This window comes from Staurois parvus, unplaced genomic scaffold, assembly GCF_062004578.1.
Source record: "Staurois parvus isolate SC_StPar_1 unplaced genomic scaffold, SC_StPar_1.0 ptg001302l, whole genome shotgun sequence".
In the NCBI taxonomy this organism is placed as follows: Eukaryota; Metazoa; Chordata; class Amphibia; order Anura; family Ranidae; genus Staurois; species Staurois parvus.
Genome location: NW_028319098.1, coordinates 12623281 through 12646738, shown reverse-complemented (window position 1 = coordinate 12646738; position 23458 = coordinate 12623281). Strand labels below are relative to the sequence as shown.

General features: G+C 41.0%; 25 non-coding genes across 25 annotated transcripts; all 25 read right to left on the bottom strand.

The window, feature by feature from the left end:
• Positions 1-246: 246 nt before the first annotated feature.
• Positions 247-331, bottom strand: TRNAR-UCU (transfer RNA arginine (anticodon UCU)). Its single transcript is given in 2 exon segments — positions 247-282; positions 295-331. It is a non-coding gene; the product is annotated as a tRNA-Arg (tRNA).
• A 623-nt stretch (positions 332-954) lies between these two features.
• TRNAR-UCU (transfer RNA arginine (anticodon UCU)) lies at positions 955-1040 on the bottom strand. The gene is given in 2 exon segments: positions 955-990; positions 1003-1040. It is a non-coding gene; the product is annotated as a tRNA-Arg (tRNA).
• Positions 1041-1662: 622 nt separating this feature from the next.
• TRNAR-UCU (transfer RNA arginine (anticodon UCU)) lies at positions 1663-1747 on the bottom strand. Its single transcript is given in 2 exon segments — positions 1663-1698; positions 1711-1747. It is a non-coding gene; the product is annotated as a tRNA-Arg (tRNA).
• A 623-nt stretch (positions 1748-2370) lies between these two features.
• Positions 2371-2455, bottom strand: TRNAR-UCU (transfer RNA arginine (anticodon UCU)). The gene is given in 2 exon segments: positions 2371-2406; positions 2419-2455. It is a non-coding gene; the product is annotated as a tRNA-Arg (tRNA).
• Positions 2456-3077: 622 nt separating this feature from the next.
• Positions 3078-3162, bottom strand: TRNAR-UCU (transfer RNA arginine (anticodon UCU)). The gene is given in 2 exon segments: positions 3078-3113; positions 3126-3162. It is a non-coding gene; the product is annotated as a tRNA-Arg (tRNA).
• A 2039-nt stretch (positions 3163-5201) lies between these two features.
• TRNAR-UCU (transfer RNA arginine (anticodon UCU)) lies at positions 5202-5286 on the bottom strand. Its single transcript is given in 2 exon segments — positions 5202-5237; positions 5250-5286. It is a non-coding gene; the product is annotated as a tRNA-Arg (tRNA).
• A 1331-nt stretch (positions 5287-6617) lies between these two features.
• TRNAR-UCU (transfer RNA arginine (anticodon UCU)) lies at positions 6618-6702 on the bottom strand. The gene is given in 2 exon segments: positions 6618-6653; positions 6666-6702. It is a non-coding gene; the product is annotated as a tRNA-Arg (tRNA).
• A 1282-nt stretch (positions 6703-7984) lies between these two features.
• TRNAR-UCU (transfer RNA arginine (anticodon UCU)) lies at positions 7985-8069 on the bottom strand. Its single transcript is given in 2 exon segments — positions 7985-8020; positions 8033-8069. It is a non-coding gene; the product is annotated as a tRNA-Arg (tRNA).
• A 622-nt stretch (positions 8070-8691) lies between these two features.
• On the bottom strand, positions 8692-8776 carry TRNAR-UCU (transfer RNA arginine (anticodon UCU)). Its single transcript is given in 2 exon segments — positions 8692-8727; positions 8740-8776. It is a non-coding gene; the product is annotated as a tRNA-Arg (tRNA).
• A 2039-nt stretch (positions 8777-10815) lies between these two features.
• TRNAR-UCU (transfer RNA arginine (anticodon UCU)) lies at positions 10816-10900 on the bottom strand. Its single transcript is given in 2 exon segments — positions 10816-10851; positions 10864-10900. It is a non-coding gene; the product is annotated as a tRNA-Arg (tRNA).
• A 1331-nt stretch (positions 10901-12231) lies between these two features.
• Positions 12232-12316, bottom strand: TRNAR-UCU (transfer RNA arginine (anticodon UCU)). Its single transcript is given in 2 exon segments — positions 12232-12267; positions 12280-12316. It is a non-coding gene; the product is annotated as a tRNA-Arg (tRNA).
• Positions 12317-12939: 623 nt separating this feature from the next.
• On the bottom strand, positions 12940-13024 carry TRNAR-UCU (transfer RNA arginine (anticodon UCU)). The gene is given in 2 exon segments: positions 12940-12975; positions 12988-13024. It is a non-coding gene; the product is annotated as a tRNA-Arg (tRNA).
• A 623-nt stretch (positions 13025-13647) lies between these two features.
• On the bottom strand, positions 13648-13732 carry TRNAR-UCU (transfer RNA arginine (anticodon UCU)). Its single transcript is given in 2 exon segments — positions 13648-13683; positions 13696-13732. It is a non-coding gene; the product is annotated as a tRNA-Arg (tRNA).
• Positions 13733-14354: 622 nt separating this feature from the next.
• Positions 14355-14439, bottom strand: TRNAR-UCU (transfer RNA arginine (anticodon UCU)). Its single transcript is given in 2 exon segments — positions 14355-14390; positions 14403-14439. It is a non-coding gene; the product is annotated as a tRNA-Arg (tRNA).
• Positions 14440-15061: 622 nt separating this feature from the next.
• On the bottom strand, positions 15062-15146 carry TRNAR-UCU (transfer RNA arginine (anticodon UCU)). Its single transcript is given in 2 exon segments — positions 15062-15097; positions 15110-15146. It is a non-coding gene; the product is annotated as a tRNA-Arg (tRNA).
• A 623-nt stretch (positions 15147-15769) lies between these two features.
• TRNAR-UCU (transfer RNA arginine (anticodon UCU)) lies at positions 15770-15855 on the bottom strand. The gene is given in 2 exon segments: positions 15770-15805; positions 15818-15855. It is a non-coding gene; the product is annotated as a tRNA-Arg (tRNA).
• A 622-nt stretch (positions 15856-16477) lies between these two features.
• Positions 16478-16562, bottom strand: TRNAR-UCU (transfer RNA arginine (anticodon UCU)). Its single transcript is given in 2 exon segments — positions 16478-16513; positions 16526-16562. It is a non-coding gene; the product is annotated as a tRNA-Arg (tRNA).
• A 623-nt stretch (positions 16563-17185) lies between these two features.
• Positions 17186-17270, bottom strand: TRNAR-UCU (transfer RNA arginine (anticodon UCU)). Its single transcript is given in 2 exon segments — positions 17186-17221; positions 17234-17270. It is a non-coding gene; the product is annotated as a tRNA-Arg (tRNA).
• Positions 17271-18601: 1331 nt separating this feature from the next.
• TRNAR-UCU (transfer RNA arginine (anticodon UCU)) lies at positions 18602-18686 on the bottom strand. Its single transcript is given in 2 exon segments — positions 18602-18637; positions 18650-18686. It is a non-coding gene; the product is annotated as a tRNA-Arg (tRNA).
• A 623-nt stretch (positions 18687-19309) lies between these two features.
• On the bottom strand, positions 19310-19394 carry TRNAR-UCU (transfer RNA arginine (anticodon UCU)). Its single transcript is given in 2 exon segments — positions 19310-19345; positions 19358-19394. It is a non-coding gene; the product is annotated as a tRNA-Arg (tRNA).
• A 623-nt stretch (positions 19395-20017) lies between these two features.
• Positions 20018-20102, bottom strand: TRNAR-UCU (transfer RNA arginine (anticodon UCU)). The gene is given in 2 exon segments: positions 20018-20053; positions 20066-20102. It is a non-coding gene; the product is annotated as a tRNA-Arg (tRNA).
• Positions 20103-20725: 623 nt separating this feature from the next.
• Positions 20726-20810, bottom strand: TRNAR-UCU (transfer RNA arginine (anticodon UCU)). The gene is given in 2 exon segments: positions 20726-20761; positions 20774-20810. It is a non-coding gene; the product is annotated as a tRNA-Arg (tRNA).
• A 623-nt stretch (positions 20811-21433) lies between these two features.
• TRNAR-UCU (transfer RNA arginine (anticodon UCU)) lies at positions 21434-21518 on the bottom strand. The gene is given in 2 exon segments: positions 21434-21469; positions 21482-21518. It is a non-coding gene; the product is annotated as a tRNA-Arg (tRNA).
• A 623-nt stretch (positions 21519-22141) lies between these two features.
• Positions 22142-22226, bottom strand: TRNAR-UCU (transfer RNA arginine (anticodon UCU)). Its single transcript is given in 2 exon segments — positions 22142-22177; positions 22190-22226. It is a non-coding gene; the product is annotated as a tRNA-Arg (tRNA).
• A 623-nt stretch (positions 22227-22849) lies between these two features.
• TRNAR-UCU (transfer RNA arginine (anticodon UCU)) lies at positions 22850-22934 on the bottom strand. The gene is given in 2 exon segments: positions 22850-22885; positions 22898-22934. It is a non-coding gene; the product is annotated as a tRNA-Arg (tRNA).
• Between the last annotated feature and the right edge of the window lie 524 nt (positions 22935-23458).

The window sequence follows — 23458 nt, the reverse complement described above, 5'->3', positions numbered from 1 at the left end:
GGGAAGAGAGGGATAGAATGCAGCTTAGCTTACTGCTTCCCCTCTTTGCTCCGTATTTCACAGGGTACCTCTAATCTTGTTGAATTGATTAGTCAAATCCGAAGAGAACCTTGAATTAAAAAGCTCTATCATTAACTTTTTTAGCAAATCTACTTTACTATCGCCTTCGTATGAATGGAATCCTTTGCTTTACAGAAATAGAGCAGCAAGTGAGGAATGTAGCTACGAAAGAGGTCTATATGAAACCGACTCTGGTGGGACTCGAACCCACAACCTTTGAATTACTACACTAGCTAGAAGTCCAATGCGCTATCCATTGCGCCACAGAGCCCTCTGTGATAGCTATCTTAGAGGATCTTTACTGAGGAACTACTAAAGGAGTAGAAAATATACTCTTCCAAAATATGGCTGACAATAGAGTGTAGGAATGAACTTAAGATTCGTTCCAGTTACAGTTTTGGACCGAAAGTTTCCTACTCATGTGTTCTTGTGATTGATGGATTTGTGGAGAGGCAGGCCAAAGATTAGGGATTTGCATTTTTAAAGGTGAGAGATGGCAAGGGTTGAATTGCAAGTTTAGTGGTGTCATTGGTTAAGGCGGGACATGCTTTGAAAATATTATGGAGGTGAAGGTAGCAAGATTTGGAAAGTGAATGGATGTGTGTTAGAAATAGGAGAGGACAGAGTCCAGGATTACGACTAGCACGAGGGAAGAGAGGGATAGAATGCAGCTTAGCTTACTGCTTCCCCTCTTTGCTCCGTATTTCACAGGGTACCTCTAATCTTGTTGAATTGATTAGTCAACTCTCAAGAGAACCTTGAATTAAAAGGCTCTATCATTAACTTTTTTAGCACATCTACTTTATTATCGCTCCCGTATGAATGGAATCCTTTGCTTTACAGAAATAGAGCAGCAAGTGAGGAATGTAGCTATGGATGAGGTCTATATCAAACCGACTCTGGTGGGACTCGAACCCACAACCTTTGAATTACTACACCAGCTAGAAGTCCAATGCGCTATCCATTGCGCCACAGAGGCCTCCATTAGAGCTATCTTAGAGGATCCTTACTGAGGAACTACTAAAGGAGTAGAAAATAAACTCTTCCAAAATATGGCTGACAATAGAGTGTAGGAATGAACTTAAGATTCGTTCCAGTTACAGTTTTGGACCGAAAGTTTCCTACTCATGTGTTCTTGTGATTGATGGATCTGTGGAGAGGCAGGCCAAAGATTAGGGATTTGCATTTTTAAAGGTGAGAGATGGCAAGGCTTGAATTGCAAGTTTAGTGGTATCATTGGTTAAGGCGGGACATGCTTTGATAATATTATGGAGGTGAAGGTAGCAAGATTTGGAAAGTGAATGGATGTGTGTTAGAAATAGGAGAGGACAGAGTCCAGGATTACGACTAGCACGAGGGAAGAGAGGGATAGAATGCAGCTTAGCTTACTGCTTCCCCTCTTTGCTCCGTATTTCACAGGGTACCTCTAATCTTGTTGAATTGATTAGTCAACTCTCAAGAGAACCTTGAATTAAAAGGCTCTATCATTAACTTTTTTAGCAAATCTACTTTACTATCGCTCCCGTATGAATGGAATCCTTTGCTTTACAGAAATAGAGCAGCAAGTGAGGAATGTAGCTATGGATGAGGTCTATATAAAACTGACTCTGGTGGGACTCGAACCCACAACCTTTGAATTACTACACCAGCTAGAAGTCCAATGCGCTATCCATTGCGCCAAAGAGCCCTCTGTGATAGCTATCTTAGAGGAACTTTACTGAGGAACTACTAAAGGAGTAGAAAATAAACTCTTCCAAAATATGGCTGACAATAGAGTGTAGGAATGAACTTAAGATTCATTCCAGTTACAGTTTTGGAGCGAACGTTTCCTACTCATGTGTTCTTGTGATTGATGGATTTGTGCAGAGGCATGCCAAAGATTAGGGATTTGTATTTTTAAAGGTGAGAGATGGCAAGGGTTGAATTGCAAGTTTAGTGGTGTCATTGGTTACGGCGGGACATGCTTTGATAATATTATGGAGGTGAAGGTAGCAAGATTTGGAAAGTGAATGGATGTGTGTTTGAAATAGGAGAGGACAGAGTCCAGGATTACGACTAGCACGAGGGAAGAGAGGGATAGAATGCAGCTTAGCTTACTGCTTCCCCTCTTTGCTCCGTATTTCACAGGGTACCTCTAATCTTGTTGAATTGATTAGTCAACTCTCAAGAGAACCTTGAATTAAAAAGCTCTCTCATTAACTTTTTTAGCAAATCTACTTTACTATCGCTCCCGTATGAATGGAATCCTTTGCTTTACAGAAATAGAGCAGCAAGTGAGGAATGTAGCTATGGATGAGGTCTATATAAAACCGACTCTGGTGGGACTCGAACCCACAACCTTTGAATTACTACACCAGCTAGAAGTCCAATGCGCTATCCATTGCGCCACAGAGCCCTCTGTGATAGCTAACTTAGAGGATCTTTACTGAGGAACTACTAAAGGAGTAGAAAATGAACTCTTCCAAAATATGGCTGACAATAGAGTGTAGGAATGAACTTAAGATTCATTCCAGTTACAGTTTTGGAGCGAACGTTTCCTACTCATGTGTTCTTGTGATTGATGGATTTGTGGAGAGGCAGGCCAAAGATTAGGGATTTGTATTTTTAAAGGTGAGAGATGGCAAGGGTTGAATTGCAAGTTTAGTGGTGTCATTGGTTAAGGCGGGACATGCTTTGATAATATTATGGAGGTGAAGGTAGCAAGATTTGGAAAGTGAATGGATGTGTGTTAGAAATAGGAGAGGACAGAGTCCAGGATTACGACTAGCACGAGGGAAGAGAGGGATAGAATGCAGCTTAGCTTACTGCTTCCCCTCTTTGCTCCGTATTTCACAGGGTACCTCTAATCTTGTTGAATTGATTAGTCAACTCTGAAGAGAGCCTTGAATTAAAAAGCTCTATCATTAACTTTTTAGCAAATCTACTTTACTATCGCTCCCGTATGAATGGAATCCTTTGCTTTACAGGAATAGAGCAGCAAGTGAGGAATGTAGCTATGGATGAGGTCTATATAAAAACGACTCTGGTGGGACTCGAACCCACAACCTTTGAATTACTACATCAGCTAGAAGTCCAATGCGCTATCCATTGCGCCACAGAGCCCTCTGTGATAGTTATCTTAGAGGATCTTTACTGAGGAACTACTAAAGGAGTAGAAAATGAACTCTTCCAAAATATGGCTGACAATAGAGTGTAGGAATGAACTTAAGATTCATTCCAGTTACGGTTTTGGAGCGAAAGTTTCCTACTCATGTGTTCTTGTGATTGATGGATTTGTGGAGAGGCAGGCCAAAGATTAGGGATTTGTATTTTTAAAGGTGAGAGATGGCAAGGGTTAAATTGCAAGTTTAGTGGTGTCATTCGTTAAGGCGGGACATGTTTTGATAATATTATGGAGGTGAAGGTAGCAAGATTTGGAAAGTGAATGGATGTGTGTTAGAAATAGGAGAGGACAGAGTCCAGGATTACGACTAGCACGAGGGAAGAGAGGGATAGAATGCAGCTTAGCTTACTGCTTCCCCTCTTTGCTCCGTATTTCACAGGGTACCTCTAATCTTGTTGAATTGATTAGTCAACTCTCAAGGGAACCTTGAATTAAAAAGCTCTATCATTAACTTTTTTAGCAAATCTACTTTACTATCGCTGCCGTATGAATGGAATCCTTTGCTTTACAGAAATAGAGCAGCAAGTGAGGAATGTAGCTATGGATGAGGTCTATATAAAAACGACTCTGGTGGGACTCGAACTCACAACCTTTGAATTACTACACCAGCTAGAAGTCCAATGCGCTATCCATTGCACCACAGAGGCCTCTGTGATAGCCTTCTTAGAGGATCTTTACTAAGGAACTACTAAAGGAGTAGAAAATGAACTCTTCCAAAATATGGCTGACAATAGAGTGTAGGAATGAACTTAAGATTCATTCCAGTTACAGTTTTGGAGCGAACGTTTCCTACTCATGTGTTCTTGTGATTGATGGATTTGTGGAGAGGCAGGCCAAAGATTAGGGATTTGTATTTTTAAAGGTGAGAGATGGCAAGGGTTGAATTGCAAGTTTAGTGGTGTCATTGGTTAAGGCGGGACATGCTTTGATAATATTATGGAGGTGAAGGTAGCAAGATTTGGAAAGTGAATGGATGTGTGTTAGAAATAGGAGAGGACAGAGTCCAGGATTACGACTAGCACGAGGGAAGAGAGGGATAGAATGCAGCTTAGCTTACTGCTTTCCCTCTTTGCTCCGTATTTCACAGGGTACCTCTAATCTTGTTGAATTGATTAGTCAACTCTGAAGAGAACCTTGAATTAAAAAGCTCTATCATTAACTTTTTTAGCAAATCTACTTTACTATCGCTCCCGTATGAATGGAATCCTTTGCTTTACAGAAATAGAGCAGCAAGTGAGGAATGTAGCTATGGATGAGGTCTATATAAAAACAACTCTGGTGGGACTCGAACCCACAACCTTTAAATTACTACACCAGCTAGAAGTCCAATGCACTATCCATTGCGCCACAGAGCCCTCTGTGATAGCTATCTTAGAGGATCTTTACTGAGGAACTACTAAAGGAGTAGAAAATAAACTCTTCCAAAATATGGCTGACAATAGAGTGTAGGAATGAACTTAAGATTCATTCCAGTTACGGTTTTGGAGCGAACGTTTCCTACTCATGTGTTCTTGTGATTGATGGATTTGTGGAGAGGCAGGCCAAAGATTAGGGATTTGTATTTTTAAAGGTGAGAGATGGCAAGGGTTAAATTGCAAGTTTAGTGGTGTCATTGGTTAAGGCGGGACATGCTTTGATAATATTATGGAGGTGAAGGTATCAAGATTTGGAAAGTGAATGGATGTGTGTTAGAAATAGGAGAGGACAGAGTCCAGGATTACGACTAGCACGAGGGAAGAGAGGGATAGAATGCAGCTTAGCTTACTGCTTCCCCTCTTTGCTCCGTATTTCACAGGGTACCTCTAATCTTGTTGAATTGATTAGTCAACTCTCAAGGGAACCTTGAATTAAAAAGCTCTATCATTAACTTTTTTAGCAAATCTACTTTACTATCGCTCCCGTATGAATGAAATCCTTTGCTTTACAGAAATAGAGCAGCAAGTGAGGAATGTAGCTATGGATGAGGTCTATATAAAACTGACTCTGGTGGGACTCGAACCCACAACCTTTGAATTACTACACCAGCTAGAAGTCCAATGCGCTATCCATTGCGCCACAGAGCCCTCCATGAGAGCTATCTTAGAGGATCCTTACTGAGGAACTACTAAAGGAGTAGAAAATAAACTCTTCCAAAATATGGCTGACAATAGAGTGTAGGAATGAACTTAAGATTCGTTCCAGATACAGTTTTGGAGCGAAAGTTTCCTACTCATGTGTTCTTGTGATTGATGGATATGTGGAGAGGCAGGCCAAAGATTAGGGTTTTGCATTTTTAAAGGTGAGAGATGGCAAGGGTTGAATTGCAAGTTTAGTGGTGTCATTGGTTACGGCGGGACATGCTTTGATAATATTATGGAGGTGAAGGTAGCAAGATTTGGAAAGTGAATGGATGTGTGTTAGAAATAGGAGAGGACAGAGTCCAGGATTACGACTAGCACGAGGGAAGAGAGGGATAGAATGCAGCTTAGCTTACTGCTTCCCCTCTTTGCTCCGTATTTCACAGGGTACCTCTAATCTTGTTGAATTGATTAGTCAACTCTCAAGAGAACCTTGAATTAAAAGGCTCTATCATTAACTTTTTTAGCAAATCTACATTACTATCGCTCCCGTATGAATGGAATCCTTTGCTTTACAGAAATAGAGCAGCAAGTGAGGAATGTAGCTATGGATGAGGTCTATATAAAAACGACTCTGGTGGGACTCGAACCCACAACCTTTGAATTACTACACCAGCTAGAAGTGCAATGAGCTATCCATTGCACCAAAGAGCCCTCTGTGATAGCTATCTTAGAGGAACTTTACTGAGGAACTACTAAAGGAGTAGAAAATAAACTCTTCCAAAATATGGCTGACAATAGAGTGTAGGAATGAACTTAAGATTCATTCCAGTTACAGTTTTGGAGCGAACGTTTCCTACTCATGTGTTCTTGTGATTGATGGATTTGTGGAGAGGCAGGTCAAAGTTTAGGGATTTGCATTTTTAAAGGTGAGAGATGGCAAGGGTTGAATTGCAAGTTTAGTGGTGTCATTGGTTAAGGCGGGACATGCTTTGATAATATTATGGAGGTGAAGGTAGCAAGATTTGGAAAGTGAATGGATGTGTGTTAGAAATAGGAGAGGACAGAGTCCAGGTTTACGACTAGCACGAGGGAAGAGAGGGATAGAATGCAGCTTAGCTTACTGCTTCCCCTCTTTGCTCCGTATTTCACAGGGTACCTCTAATCTTGTTGAATTGATTAGTCAACTCTCAAGGGAACCTTGAATTAAAAAGCTCTATCATTAACTTTTTTAGCAAATCTACTTTACTATCGCTCCCGTATGAATGGAATCCTTTGCTTTACAGAAATAGAGCAGCAAGTGAGGAATGTAGCTATGGATGAGGTCTATATAAAACCGACTCTGGTGGGACTCAAACCCACAACCTTTGAATTACTACACCAGCTAGAAGTCCAATGCGCTATCCATTGCGCCATAGAGCCCTCCATGAGAACTAGCTTAGAGGATCTTTACTGAGGAACTACTAAAGGAGTAGAAAAGAAACTCTTCCAAAATATGGCTGACAATAGAGTGTAGGAATGAACTTAAGATTCGATCCAGTTACAGTTTTGGACCGAAAGTTTCCTACTCATGTGTTCTTGTGATTGATGGATCTGTGGAGAGGCAGGCCAAAGATTAGGGATTTGCATTTTTAAAGGTGAGAGATGGCAAGGGTTGAATTGCAAGTTTAGTGGTGTCATTGGTTAAGGCGGGACATGCTTTGATAATATTATGGAGGTGAATGTAGCAAGATTTGGAAAGTGAATGGATGTGTGTTAGAAATAGGAGAGGACAGAGTCCAGGATTACGACTAGCACGAGGGAAGAGAGGGATAGAATGCAGCTTAGCTTACTGCTTCCCCTCTTTGCTCCGTATTTCACAGGGTACCTCTAATCTTGTTGAATTGATTAGTCAACTCTCAAGGGAACCTTGAATTAAAAAGCTCTATCATTAACTTTTTTAGCAAATCTACTTTACTATCGCTCCCGTATGAATGGAATCCTTTGCTTTACAGAAATAGAGCAGCAAGTGAGGAATGTAGCTATGGATGAGGTCTATATAAAACCGACTCTGGTGGGACTATCCATTGCGCCATAGAGCCCTCCATGAGAACTAGCTTAGAGGATCTTTACTGAGGAACTACTAAAGGAGTAGAAAAGAAACTCTTCCAAAATATGGCTGACAATAGAGTGTAGGAATGAACTTAAGATTCGATCCAGTTACAGTTTTGGACCGAAAGTTTCCTACTCATGTGTTCTTGTGATTGATGGATCTGTGGAGAGGCAGGCCAAAGATTAGGGATTTGCATTTTTAAAGGTGAGAGATGGCAAGGGTTGAATTGCAAGTTTAGTGGTGTCATTGGTTAAGGCGGGACATGCTTTGATAATATTATGGAGGTGAATGTAGCAAGATTTGGAAAGTGAATGGATGTGTGTTAGAAATAGGAGAGGACAGAGTCCAGGATTACGACTAGCACGAGGGAAGAGAGGGATAGAATGCAGCTTAGCTTACTGCTTCCCCTCTTTGCTCCGTATTTCACAGGGTACCTCTAATCTCGTTGAATTGATTAGTCAACTCTCAAGAGAACCTTGAATTAAAAGGCTCTATCATTAACTTTTTTAGCAAATCTACTTTACTATCGCTCCCGTATGAATGGAATCCTTTGCATTACAGAAATAGAGCAGCAAGTGGGGAATGTAGCCATGGATGAGGTCTATATAAAACCGACTCTGGTGGGACTCGAACCCACAACCTTTGAATTACTACACCAGCTAGAAGTCCAATGCGCTATCCATTGCGCCACAGAGCCCTCTGTGATAGCTAACTTAGAGGATCTTTACTGAGGAACTACTAAAGGAGTAGAAAATGAACTCTTCCAAAATATGGCTGACAATAGAGTGTAGGAATGAACTTAAGATTCATTCCAGTTACAGTTTTGGAGCGAACGTTTCCTACTCATGTGTTCTTGTGATTGATGGATTTGTGGAGAGGCAGGCCAAAGATTAGGGATTTGTATTTTTAAAGGTGAGAGATGGCAAGGGTTGAATTGCAAGTTTAGTGGTGTCATTGGTTAAGGCGGGACATGCTTTGATAATATTATGGAGGTGAAGGTAGCAAGATTTGGAAAGTGAATGGATGTGTGTTAGAAATAGGAGAGGACAGAGTCCAGGATTACGACTAGCACGAGGGAAGAGAGGGATAGAATGCAGCTTAGCTTACTGCTTCCCCTCTTTGCTCCGTATTTCACAGGGTACCTCTAATCTTGTTGAATTGATTAGTCAACTCTGAAGAGAGCCTTGAATTAAAAAGCTCTATCATTAACTTTTTAGCAAATCTACTTTACTATCGCTCCCGTATGAATGGAATCCTTTGCTTTACAGGAATAGAGCAGCAAGTGAGGAATGTAGCTATGGATGAGGTCTATATAAAAACGACTCTGGTGGGACTCGAACCCACAACCTTTGAATTACTACATCTGCTAGAAGTCCAATGCGCTATCCATTGCGCCACAGAGCCCTCTGTGATAGTTATCTTAGAGGATCTTTACTGAGGAACTACTAAAGGAGTAGAAAATGAACTCTTCCAAAATATGGCTGACAATAGAGTGTAGGAATGAACTTAAGATTCATTCCAGTTACGGTTTTGGAGCGAAAGTTTCCTACTCATGTGTTCTTGTGATTGATGGATTTGTGGAGAGGCAGGCCAAAGATTAGGGATTTGTATTTTTAAAGGTGAGAGATGGCAAGGGTTAAATTGCAAGTTTAGTGGTGTCATTCGTTAAGGCGGGACATGTTTTGATAATATTATGGAGGTGAAGGTAGCAAGATTTGGAAAGTGAATGGATGTGTGTTAGAAATAGGAGAGGACAGAGTCCAGGATTACGACTAGCACGAGGGAAGAGAGGGATAGAATGCAGCTTAGCTTACTGCTTCCCCTCTTTGCTCCGTATTTCACAGGGTACCTCTAATCTTGTTGAATTGATTAGTCAACTCTCAAGGGAACCTTGAATTAAAAAGCTCTATCATTAACTTTTTTAGCAAATCTACTTTACTATCGCTGCCGTATGAATGGAATCCTTTGCTTTACAGAAATAGAGCAGCAAGTGAGGAATGTAGCTATGGATGAGGTCTATATAAAAACGACTCTGGTGGGACTCGAACTCACAACCTTTGAATTACTACACCAGCTAGAAGTCCAATGCGCTATCCATTGCACCACAGAGGCCTCTGTGATAGCCTTCTTAGAGGATCTTTACTAAGGAACTACTAAAGGAGTAGAAAATGAACTCTTCCAAAATATGGCTGACAATAGAGTGTAGGAATGAACTTAAGATTCATTCCAGTTACAGTTTTGGAGCGAACGTTTCCTACTCATGTGTTCTTGTGATTGATGGATTTGTGGAGAGGCAGGCCAAAGATTAGGGATTTGTATTTTTAAAGGTGAGAGATGGCAAGGGTTGAATTGCAAGTTTAGTGGTGTCATTGGTTAAGGCGGGACATGCTTTGATAATATTATGGAGGTGAAGGTAGCAAGATTTGGAAAGTGAATGGATGTGTGTTAGAAATAGGAGAGGACAGAGTCCAGGATTACGACTAGCACGAGGGAAGAGAGGGATAGAATGCAGCTTAGCTTACTGCTTTCCCTCTTTGCTCCGTATTTCACAGGGTACCTCTAATCTTGTTGAATTGATTAGTCAACTCTGAAGAGAACCTTGAATTAAAAAGCTCTATCATTAACTTTTTTAGCAAATCTACTTTACTATCGCTCCCGTATGAATGGAATCCTTTGCTTTACAGAAATAGAGCAGCAAGTGAGGAATGTAGCTATGGATGAGGTCTATATAAAAACAACTCTGGTGGGACTCGAACCCACAACCTTTAAATTACTACACCAGCTAGAAGTCCAATGCACTATCCATTGCGCCACAGAGCCCTCTGTGATAGCTATCTTAGAGGATCTTTACTGAGGAACTACTAAAGGAGTAGAAAATAAACTCTTCCAAAATATGGCTGACAATAGAGTGTAGGAATGAACTTAAGATTCATTCCAGTTACGGTTTTGGAGCGAACGTTTCCTACTCATGTGTTCTTGTGATTGATGGATTTGTGGAGAGGCAGGCCAAAGATTAGGGATTTGTATTTTTAAAGGTGAGAGATGGCAAGGGTTAAATTGCAAGTTTAGTGGTGTCATTGGTTAAGGCGGGACATGCTTTGATAATATTATGGAGGTGAAGGTATCAAGATTTGGAAAGTGAATGGATGTGTGTTAGAAATAGGAGAGGACAGAGTCCAGGATTACGACTAGCACGAGGGAAGAGAGGGATAGAATGCAGCTTAGCTTACTGCTTCCCCTCTTTGCTCCGTATTTCACAGGGTACCTCTAATCTTGTTGAATTGATTAGTCAACTCTCAAGGGAACCTTGAATTAAAAAGCTCTATCATTAACTTTTTTAGCAAATCTACTTTACTATCGCTCCCGTATGAATGAAATCCTTTGCTTTACAGAAATAGAGCAGCAAGTGAGGAATGTAGCTATGGATGAGGTCTATATAAAACTGACTCTGGTGGGACTCGAACCCACAACCTTTGAATTACTACACCAGCTAGAAGTCCAATGCGCTATCCATTGCGCCACAGAGCCCTCCATGAGAGCTATCTTAGAGGATCCTTACTGAGGAACTACTAAAGGAGTAGAAAATAAACTCTTCCAAAATATGGCTGACAATAGAGTGTAGGAATGAACTTAAGATTCGTTCCAGATACAGTTTTGGAGCGAAAGTTTCCTACTCATGTGTTCTTGTGATTGATGGATATGTGGAGAGGCAGGCCAAAGATTAGGGTTTTGCATTTTTAAAGGTGAGAGATGGCAAGGGTTGAATTGCAAGTTTAGTGGTGTCATTGGTTACGGCGGGACATGCTTTGATAATATTATGGAGGTGAAGGTAGCAAGATTTGGAAAGTGAATGGATGTGTGTTAGAAATAGGAGAGGACAGAGTCCAGGATTACGACTAGCACGAGGGAAGAGAGGGATAGAATGCAGCTTAGCTTACTGCTTCCCCTCTTTGCTCCGTATTTCACAGGGTACCTCTAATCTTGTTGAATTGATTAGTCAACTCTCAAGAGAACCTTGAATTAAAAGGCTCTATCATTAACTTTTTTAGCAAATCTACATTACTATCGCTCCCGTATGAATGGAATCCTTTGCTTTACAGAAATAGAGCAGCAAGTGAGGAATGTAGCTATGGATGAGGTCTATATAAAAACGACTCTGGTGGGACTCGAACCCACAACCTTTGAATTACTACACCAGCTAGAAGTGCAATGAGCTATCCATTGCACCAAAGAGCCCTCTGTGATAGCTATCTTAGAGGAACTTTACTGAGGAACTACTAAAGGAGTAGAAAATAAACTCTTCCAAAATATGGCTGACAATAGAGTGTAGGAATGAACTTAAGATTCATTCCAGTTACAGTTTTGGAGCGAACGTTTCCTACTCATGTGTTCTTGTGATTGATGGATTTGTGGAGAGGCAGGTCAAAGTTTAGGGATTTGCATTTTTAAAGGTGAGAGATGGCAAGGGTTGAATTGCAAGTTTAGTGGTGTCATTGGTTAAGGCGGGACATGCTTTGATAATATTATGGAGGTGAAGGTAGCAAGATTTGGAAAGTGAATGGATGTGTGTTAGAAATAGGAGAGGACAGAGTCCAGGTTTACGACTAGCACGAGGGAAGAGAGGGATAGAATGCAGCTTAGCTTACTGCTTCCCCTCTTTGCTCCGTATTTCACAGGGTACCTCTAATCTTGTTGAATTGATTAGTCAACTCTCAAGGGAACCTTGAATTAAAAAGCTCTATCATTAACTTTTTTAGCAAATCTACTTTACTATCGCTCCCGTATGAATGGAATCCTTTGCTTTACAGAAATAGAGCAGCAAGTGAGGAATGTAGCTATGGATGAGGTCTATATAAAACCGACTCTGGTGGGACTCAAACCCACAACCTTTGAATTACTACACCAGCTAGAAGTCCAATGCGCTATCCATTGCGCCATAGAGCCCTCCATGAGAACTAGCTTAGAGGATCTTTACTGAGGAACTACTAAAGGAGTAGAAAAGAAACTCTTCCAAAATATGGCTGACAATAGAGTGTAGGAATGAACTTAAGATTCGATCCAGTTACAGTTTTGGACCGAAAGTTTCCTACTCATGTGTTCTTGTGATTGATGGATCTGTGGAGAGGCAGGCCAAAGATTAGGGATTTGCATTTTTAAAGGTGAGAGATGGCAAGGGTTGAATTGCAAGTTTAGTGGTGTCATTGGTTAAGGCGGGACATGCTTTGATAATATTATGGAGGTGAATGTAGCAAGATTTGGAAAGTGAATGGATGTGTGTTAGAAATAGGAGAGGACAGAGTCCAGGATTACGACTAGCACGAGGGAAGAGAGGGATAGAATGCAGCTTAGCTTACTGCTTCCCCTCTTTGCTCCGTATTTCACAGGGTACCTCTAATCTTGTTGAATTGATTAGTCAACTCTCAAGGGAACCTTGAATTAAAAAGCTCTATCATTAACTTTTTTAGCAAATCTACTTTACTATCGCTCCCGTATGAATGGAATCCTTTGCTTTACAGAAATAGAGCAGCAAGTGAGGAATGTAGCTATGGATGAGGTCTATATAAAACCGACTCTGGTGGGACTCAAACCCACAACCTTTGAATTACTACACCAGCTAGAAGTCCAATGCGCTATCCATTGCGCCATAGAGCCCTCCATGAGAACTAGCTTAGAGGATCTTTACTGAGGAACTACTAAAGGAGTAGAAAAGAAACTCTTCCAAAATATGGCTGACAATAGAGTGTAGGAATGAACTTAAGATTCGATCCAGTTACAGTTTTGGACCGAAAGTTTCCTACTCATGTGTTCTTGTGATTGATGGATCTGTGGAGAGGCAGGCCAAAGATTAGGGATTTGCATTTTTAAAGGTGAGAGATGGCAAGGGTTGAATTGCAAGTTTAGTGGTGTCATTGGTTAAGGCGGGACATGCTTTGATAATATTATGGAGGTGAATGTAGCAAGATTTGGAAAGTGAATGGATGTGTGTTAGAAATAGGAGAGGACAGAGTCCAGGATTACGACTAGCACGAGGGAAGAGAGGGATAGAATGCAGCTTAGCTTACTGCTTCCCCTCTTTGCTCCGTATTTCACAGGGTACCTCTAATCTCGTTGAATTGATTAGTCAACTCTCAAGAGAACCTTGAATTAAAAGGCTCTATCATTAACTTTTTTAGCAAATCTACTTTACTATCGCTCCCGTATGAATGGAATCCTTTGCATTACAGAAATAGAGCAGCAAGTGGGGAATGTAGCCATGGATGAGGTCTATATAAAACCGACTCTGGTGGGACTCGAACCCACAACCTTTGAATTACTACACCAGCTAGAAGTCCAATGCGCTATCCATTGCGCCACAGAGCCCTCTGTGATAGCTAACTTAGAGGATCTTTACTGAGGAACTACTAAAGGAGTAGAAAATGAACTCTTCCAAAATATGGCTGACAATAGAGTGTAGGAATGAACTTAAGATTCATTCCAGTTACAGTTTTGGAGCGAACGTTTCCTACTCATGTGTTCTTGTGATTGATGGATTTGTGGAGAGGCAGGCCAAAGATTAGGGATTTGTATTTTTAAAGGTGAGAGATGGCAAGGGTTGAATTGCAAGTTTAGTGGTGTCATTGGTTAAGGCGGGACATGCTTTGATAATATTATGGAGGTGAAGGTAGCAAGATTTGGAAAGTGAATGGATGTGTGTTAGAAATAGGAGAGGACAGAGTCCAGGATTACGACTAGCACGAGGGAAGAGAGGGATAGAATGCAGCTTAGCTTACTGCTTCCCCTCTTTGCTCCGTATTTCACAGGGTACCTCTAATCTTGTTGAATTGATTAGTCAACTGTGAAGAGAGCCTTGAATTAAAAAGCTCTATCATTAACTTTTTAGCAAATCTACTTTACTATCGCTCCCGTATGAATGGAATCCTTTGCTTTACAGGAATAGAGCAGCAAGTGAGGAATGTAGCTATGGATGAGGTCTATATAAAAACGACTCTGGTGGGACTCGAACCCACAACCTTTGAATTACTACATCAGCTAGAAGTCCAATGCGCTATCCATTGCGCCACAGAGCCCTCTGTGATAGCTAACTTAGAGGATCTTTACTGAGGAACTACTAAAGGAGTAGAAAATGAACTCTTCCAAAATATGGCTGACAATAGAGTGTAGGAATGAACTTAAGATTCATTCCAGTTACAGTTTTGGAGCGAACGTTTCCTACTCATGTGTTCTTGTGATTGATGGATTTGTGGAGAGGCAGGCCAAAGATTAGGGATTTGTATTTTTAAAGGTGAGAGATGGCAAGGGTTGAATTGCAAGTTTAGTGGTGTCATTGGTTAAGGCGGGACATGCTTTGATAATATTATGGAGGTGAAGGTAGCAAGATTTGGAAAGTGAATGGATGTGTGTTAGAAATAGGAGAGGACAGAGTCCAGGATTACGACTAGCACGAGGGAAGAGAGGGATAGAATGCAGCTTAGCTTACTGCTTCCCCTCTTTGCTCCGTATTTCACAGGGTACCTCTAATCTTGTTGAATTGATTAGTCAACTCTGAAGAGAGCCTTGAATTAAAAAGCTCTATCATTAACTTTTTAGCAAATCTACTTTACTATCGCTCCCGTATGAATGGAATCCTTTGCTTTACAGGAATAGAGCAGCAAGTGAGGAATGTAGCTATGGATGAGGTCTATATAAAAACGACTCTGGTGGGACTCGAACCCACAACCTTTGAATTACTACATCAGCTAGAAGTCCAATGCGCTATCCATTGCGCCACAGAGCCCTCTGTGATAGCTATCTTAGAGGATCTTTACTGAGGAACTACTAAAGGAGTAGAAAATGAACTCTTCCAAAATATGGCTGACAATAGAGTGTAGGAATGAACTTAAGATTCATTCCAGTTACGGTTTTGGAGCGAAAGTTTCCTACTCATGTGTTCTTGTGATTGATGGATTTGTGGAGAGGCAGGCCAAAGATTAGGGATTTGTATTTTTAAAGGTGAGAGATGGCAAGGGTTAAATTGCAAGTTTAGTGGTGTCATTCGTTAAGGCGGGACATGTTTTGATAATATTATGGAGGTGAAGGTAGCAAGATTTGGAAAGTGAATGGATGTGTGTTAGAAATAGGAGAGGACAGAGTCCAGGATTACGACTAGCACGAGGGAAGAGAGGGATAGAATGCAGCTTAGCTTACTGCTTCCCCTCTTTGCTCCGTATTTCACAGGGTACCTCTAATCTTGTTGAATTGATTAGTCAACTCTCAAGGGAACCTTGAATTAAAAAGCTCTATCATTAACTTTTTTAGCAAATCTACTTTACTATCGCTCCCGTATGAATGGAATCCTTTGCTTTACAGAAATAGAGCAGCAAGTGAGGAATGTAGCTATGGATGAGGTCTATATAAAAATGACTCTGGTGGGACTCGAACTCACAACCTTTGAATTACTACACCAGCTAGAAGTCCAATGCGCTATCCATTGCGCCACAGAGGCCTCTGTGATAGCCTTCTTAGAGGATCTTTACTAAGGAACTACTAAAGGAGTAGAAAATGAACTCTTCCAAAATATGGCTGACAATAGAGTGTAGGAATGAACTTAAGATTCATTCCAGTTACAGTTTTGGAGCGAACGTTTCCTACTCATGTGTTCTTGTGATTGATGGATTTGTGGAGAGGCAGGCCAAAGATTAGGGATTTGTATTTTTAAAGGTGAGAGATGGCAAGGGTTGAATTGCAAGTTTAGTGGTGTCATTGGTTAAGGCGGGACATGCTTTGATAATATTATGGAGGTGAAGGTAGCAAGATTTGGAAAGTGAATGGATGTGTGTTAGAAATAGGAGAGGACAGAGTCCAGGATTACGACTAGCACGAGGGAAGAGAGGGATAGAATGCAGCTTAGCTTACTGCTTTCCCTCTTTGCTCCGTATTTCACAGGGTACCTCTAATCTTGTTGAATTGATTAGTCAACTCTCAAGGGAACCTTGAATTAAAAAGCTCTATCATTAACTTTTTTAGCAAATCTACTTTACTATCGCTCCCGTATGAATGGAATCCTTTGCTTTACAGAAATAGAGCAGCAAGTGAGGAATGTAGCTATGGATGAGGTCTATATAAAACAGACTCTGGTGGGACTCAAACCCACAACCTTTGAATTACTACACCAGCTAGAAGTCCAATGCGCTATCCATTGCGCCATAGAGCCCTCCATGAGAACTAGCTTAGAGGATCTTTACTGAGGAACTACTAAAGGAGTAGAAAAGAAACTCTTCCAAAATATGGCTGACAATAGAGTGTAGGAATGAACTTAAGATTCGATCCAGTTACAGTTTTGGACCGAAAGTTTCCTACTCATGTGTTCTTGTGATTGATGGATCTGTGGAGAGGCAGGCCAAAGATTAGGGATTTGCATTTTTAAAGGTGAGAGATGGCAAGGGTTGAATTGCAAGTTTAGTGGTGTCATTGGTTAAGGCGGGACATGCTTTGATAATATTATGGAGGTGAATGTAGCAAGATTTGGAAAGTGAATGGATGTGTGTTAGAAATAGGAGAGGACAGAGTCCAGGATTACGACTAGCACGAGGGAAGAGAGGGATAGAATGCAGCTTAGCTTACTGCTTCCCCTCTTTGCTCCGTATTTCACAGGGTACCTCTAATCTCGTTGAATTGATTAGTCAACTCTCAAGAGAACCTTGAATTAAAAGGCTCTATCATTAACTTTTTTAGCAAATCTACTTTACTATCGCTCCCGTATGAATGGAATCCTTTGCATTATAGAAATAGAGCAGCAAGTGGGGAATGTAGCCATGGATGAGGTCTATATAAAACCGACTCTGGTGGGACTCGAACCCACAACCTTTGAATTACTACACCAGCTAGAAGTCCAATGCGCTATCCATTGCGCCACAGAGCCCTCTGTGATAGCTAACTTAGAGGATCTTTACTGAGGAACTACTAAAGGAGTAGAAAATGAACTCTTCCAAAATATGGCTGACAATAGAGTGTAGGAATGAACTTAAGATTCATTCCAGTTACAGTTTTGGAGCGAACGTTTCCTACTCATGTGTTCTTGTGATTGATGGATTTGTGGAGAGGCAGGCCAAAGATTAGGGATTTGTATTTTTAAAGGTGAGAGATGGCAAGGGTTGAATTGCAAGTTTAGTGGTGTCATTGGTTAAGGCGGGACATGCTTTGATAATATTATGGAGGTGAAGGTAGCAAGATTTGGAAAGTGAATGGATGTGTGTTAGAAATAGGAGAGGACAGAGTCCAGGATTACGACTAGCACGAGGGAAGAGAGGGATAGAATGCAGCTTAGCTTACTGCTTCCCCTCTTTGCTCCGTATTTCACAGGGTACCTCTAATCTTGTTGAATTGATTAGTCAACTCTCAAGAGAACCTTGAATTAAAAGGCTCTATCATTAACTTTTTTAGCAAATCTACTTTACTATCGCTCCCGTATGAATGGAATCCTTTGCTTTACAGAAATAGAGCAGCAAGTGAGGAATGTAGCTATGGATGAGGTCTATATAAAAATGACTCTGGTGGGACTCGAACCCACAACCTTTGAATTACTACACCAGCTAGAAGTCCAATGGGCTATCCATTGCACCAAAGAGCCCTCTGTGATAGCTATCTTAGAGGAACTTTACTGAGGAACTACTAAAGGAGTAGAAAATAAACTCTTCCAAAATATGGCTGACAATAGAGTGTAGGAATGAACTTAAGATTCATTCCAGTTACAGTTTTGGAGCGAACGTTTCCTACTCATGTGTTCTTGTGATTGATGGATTTGTGGAGAGGCAGGTCAAAGTTTAGGGATTTGCATTTTTAAAGGTGAGAGATGGCAAGGGTTGAATTGCAAGTTTAGTGGTGTCATTGGTTAAGGCGGGACATGCTTTGATAATATTATGGAGGTGAAGGTAGCAAGATTTGGAAAGTGAATGGATGTGTGTTAGAAATAGGAGAGGACAGAGTCCAGGTTTACGACTAGCACGAGGGAAGAGAGGGATAGAATGCAGCTTAGCTTACTGCTTCCCCTCTTTGCTCCGTATTTCACAGGGTACCTCTAATCTTGTTGAATTGATTAGTCAACTCTCAAGGGAACCTTGAATTAAAAAGCTCTATCATTAACTTTTTTAGCAAATCTACTTTACTATCGCTCCCGTATGAATGGAATCCTTTGCTTTACAGAAATAGAGCAGCAAGTGAGGAATGTAGCTATGGATGAGGTCTATATAAAACCGACTCTGGTGGGACTCAAACCCACAACCTTTGAATTACTACACCAGCTAGAAGTCCAATGCGCTATCCATTGCGCCATAGAGCCCTCCATGAGAACTAGCTTAGAGGATCTTTACTGAGGAACTACTAAAGGAGTAGAAAAGAAACTCTTCCAAAATATGGCTGACAATAGAGTGTAGGAATGAACTTAAGATTCGATCCAGTTACAGTTTTGGACCGAAAGTTTCCTACTCATGTGTTCTTGTGATTGATGGATCTGTGGAGAGGCAGGCCAAAGATTAGGGATTTGCATTTTTAAAGGTGAGAGATGGCAAGGGTTGAATTGCAAGTTTAGTGGTGTCATTGGTTAAGGCGGGACATGCTTTGATAATATTATGGAGGTGAATGTAGCAAGATTTGGAAAGTGAATGGATGTGTGTTAGAAATAGGAGAGGACAGAGTCCAAGATTACGACTAGCACGAGGGAAGAGAGGGATAGAATGCAGCTTAGCTTACTGCTTCCCCTCTTTGCTCCGTATTTCACAGGGTACCTCTAATCTCGTTGAATTGATTAGTCAACTCTCAAGAGAACCTTGAATTAAAAGGCTCTATCATTAACTTTTTTAGCAAATCTACTTTACTATCGCTCCCGTATGAATGGAATCCTTTGCATTACAGAAATAGAGCAGCAAGTGGGGAATGTAGCCATGGATGAGGTCTATATAAAACCGACTCTGGTGGGACTCGAACCCACAACCTTTGAATTACTACACCAGCTAGAAGTCCAATGCGCTATCCATTGCGCCACAGAGCCCTCTGTGATAGCTAACTTAGAGGATCTTTACTGAGGAACTACTAAAGGAGTAGAAAATGAACTCTTCCAAAATATGGCTGACAATAGAGTGTAGGAATGAACTTAAGATTCATTCCAGTTACAGTTTTGGAGCGAACGTTTCCTACTCATGTGTTCTTGTGATTGATGGATTTGTGGAGAGGCAGGCCAAAGATTAGGGATTTGTATTTTTAAAGGTGAGAGATGGCAAGGGTTGAATTGCAAGTTTAGTGGTGTCATTGGTTAAGGCGGGACATGCTTTGATAATATTATGGAGGTGAAGGTAGCAAGATTTGGAAAGTGAATGGATGTGTGTTAGAAATAGGAGAGGACAGAGTCCAGGATTACGACTAGCACGAGGGAAGAGAGGGATAGAATGCAGCTTAGCTTACTGCTTCCCCTCTTTGCTCCGTATTTCACAGGGTACCTCTAATCTTGTTGAATTGATTAGTCAACTCTCAAGAGAACCTTGAATTAAAAGGCTCTATCATTAACTTTTTTAGCAAATCTACTTTACTATCGCTCCCGTATGAATGGAATCCTTTGCTTTACAGAAATAGAGCAGCAAGTGAGGAATGTAGCTATGGATGAGGTCTATATAAAAATGACTCTGGTGGGACTCGAATCCACAACCTTTGAATTACTACACCAGCTAGAAGTCCAATGCGCTATCCATTGCGCCACAGAGCCCTCTCTGATAGCTATCTTAGAGGATCTTTACTGAGGAACTACTAAAGGAGTAGAAAATATACTCTTCCAAAATATGGCTGACAATAGAGTGTAGGAATGAACTTAAGATTCGTTCCAGTTCCAGTTTTGGACCGAAAGTTTCCTACTCATGTGTTCTTGTGATTGATGGATTTGTGGAGAGGCAGGCCAAAGATTAGGGATTTGCATTTTTAAAGGTGAGAGATGGCAAGGGTTGAATTGCAAGTTTAGTGGTGTCATTGGTTAAGGCGGGACATGGTTTGATAATATTATGGAGGTGAAGGTAGCAAGATTTGGAAAGTGAATGGATGTGTGTTAGAAATAGGAGAGGACAGAGTCCAGGATTACGACTAGCACGAGGGAAGAGAGGGATAGAATGCAGCTTAGCTTACTGCTTCCCCTCTCTGCTCCGTATTTCACAGGGTACCTCTAATCTTGTTGAATTGATTAGTCAACTCTCAAGAGAACCTTGAATTAAAAGGCTCTATCATTAACTTTTTTAGCAAATCTACTTTATTATCGCTCCCGTATGAATGGAATCCTTTGCTTTACAGAAATAGAGCAGCAAGTGAGGAATGTAGCTATGGATGAGGTCTATATAAAACCGACTCTGGTGGGACTCGAACCCACAACCTTTGAATTACTACACCAGCTAGAAGTCCAATGCGCTATCCATTGCACCACAGAGCCCTCCATGCGAGCTATCTTAGAGGATCCTTACTGAGGAACTACTAAAGGTGTAGAAAATAAACTCTTCCAAAATATGGCTGACAATAGAGTGTAGGAATGAACTTAAGATTCGTTCCAGTTACAGTTTTGGACCGAAAGTTTCCTACTCATGTGTTCTTGTGATTGATGGATCTGTGGAGAGGCAGGCCAAAGATTAGGGATTTGCATTTTTAAAGGTGAGAGATGGCAAGGCTTGAATTGCAAGTTTAGTGGTATCATTGGTTAAGGCGGGACATGCTTTGATAATATTATGGAGGTGAAGGTAGCAAGATTTGGAAAGTGAATGGATGTGTGTTAGAAATAGGAGAGGACAGAGTCCAGGATTACGACTAGCACGAGGGAAGAGAGGGATAGAATTCAGCTTAGCTTACTGCTTCCCCTCTTTGCTCCGTATTTCACAGGGTACCTCTAATCTTGTTGAATTGATTAGTCAACTCTCAAGAGAACCTTGAATTAAAAAGCTCTATCATTAACTTTTTTAGCAAATCTACTTTACTATCGCTCCCGTATGAATGGAATCCTTTGCTTTACAGAAATAGAGCAGCAAGTGAGGAATGTAGCTATGGATGAGGTCTATATAAAACCGACTCTGGTGGGACTCGAACCCACAACCTTTGAATTCCTACACTAGCTAGAAGTCCAATGCGCTATCCATTGCACCACAGAGCCCTCTGTGATAGCTATCTTAGAGGATCTTTACTTAGGAACTACTAAAGGAGTAGAAAATATACTCTTCCAAAATATGGCTGACAATAGAGTGTAGGAATGAACTTAAGATTCGTTCCAGTTACAGTTTTGCACCGAAAGTTTCCTACTCATGTGTTCTTGTGATTGATGGATTTGTGGAGAGGCAGGCCAAAGATTAGGGATTTGCATTTTTAAAGGTGAGAGATGGCAAGGGTTGAATTGCAAGTTTAGTGGTGTCATTGGTTAAGGCGGGACATGCTTTGATAATATTATGGAGGTGAAGGTAGCAAGATTTGGAAAGTGAATGGATGTGTGTTAGAAATAGGAGAGGACAGAGTCCAGGATTACGACTAGCACGAGGGAAGAGAGGGATAGAATGCAGCTTAGCTTACTGCTTCCCCTCTTTGCTCCGTATTTCACAGGGTACCTCTAATCTTGTTGAATTGATTAGTCAACTCTCAAGAGAACCTTGAATTAAAAGGCTCTATCAATAACTTTTTTAGCAAATCTACTTTACTATCGCTCCCGTATGAATGGAATCCTTTGCTTTACAGAAATAGAGCAGCAAGTGAGGAATGTAGCTATGGATGAGGTCTATATAAAACCGACTCTGGTGGGACTCGAACCCACAACCTTTGAATTACTACACCAGCTAGAAAGCCAATGCGCTATCCATTGCGCCACAGAGCCCTCTGTGATAGCTATCTTAGAGGATCTTTACTGAGGAACTACTAAAGGAGTAGAAAATATACTCTTCCAAAATATGGCTGACAATAGAGTGTAGGAATGAACTTAAGATTCGTTCCAGTTACAGTTTTGGACCGAAAGTTTCCTACTCATGTGTTCTTGTGATTGATGGATTTGTGGAGAGGCAGGCCAAAGATTAGGGATTTGCATTTTTAAAGGTGAGAGATGGCAAGGGTTGAATTGCAAGTTTAGTGGTGTCATTGGTTAAGGCGGGACATGCTTTGATAATATTATGGAGGTGAAGGTAGCAAGATTTGAAAAGTGAATGGATGTGTGTTAGAAATAGGAGAGGACAGAGTCCAGGATTACGACTAGCACGAGGGAAGAGAGGGATAGAATGCAGCTTAGCTTACTGCTTCCCCTCTTTGCTCCGTATTTCAAAGGGTACCTCTAATCTTGTTGAATTGATTAGTCAACTCTGAAGAGAACCTTGAATTAAAAGGCTCTATCATTAACTTTTTTAGCAAATCTACTTTATTATCGCTCCCGTATGAATGGAATCCTTTGCTTTTCAGAAATAGAGCAGCAAGTGAGGAATGTAGCTATGGATGAGGTCTATATAAAACCGACTCTGGTGGGACTCGAACCCACAACCTTTGAATTACTACACCAGCTAGAAGTCCAATGCGCTATCCATTGCGCCACAGAACCCCTCCATGCGAGCTATCTTAGAGGATCCTTACTGAGGAACTACTAAAGGTGTAGAAAATAAACTCTTCCAAAATATGGCTGACAATAGAGTGTAGGAATGAACTTAAGATTCGTTCCAGTTACAGTTTTGGACCGAAAGTTTCCTACTCATGTGTTCTTGTGATTGATGGATCTGTGGAGAGGCAGGCCAAAGATTAGGGATTTGCATTTTTAAAGGTGAGAGATGGCAAGGCTTGAATTGCAAGTTTAGTGGTATCATTGGTTAAGGCGGGACATGCTTTGATAATATTATGGAGGTGAAGGTAGCAAGATTTGGAAAGTGAATGGATGTGTGTTAGAAATAGGAGAGGACAGAGTCCAGGATTACGACTAGCACGAGGGAAGAGAGGGATAGAATGCAGCTTAGCTTACTGCTTCCCCTCTTTGCTCCGTATTTCACAGGGTACCTCTAATCTTGTTGAATTGATTAGTCAACTCTCAAGAGAACCTTGAATTAAAAAGCTCTATCATTAACTTTTTTAGCA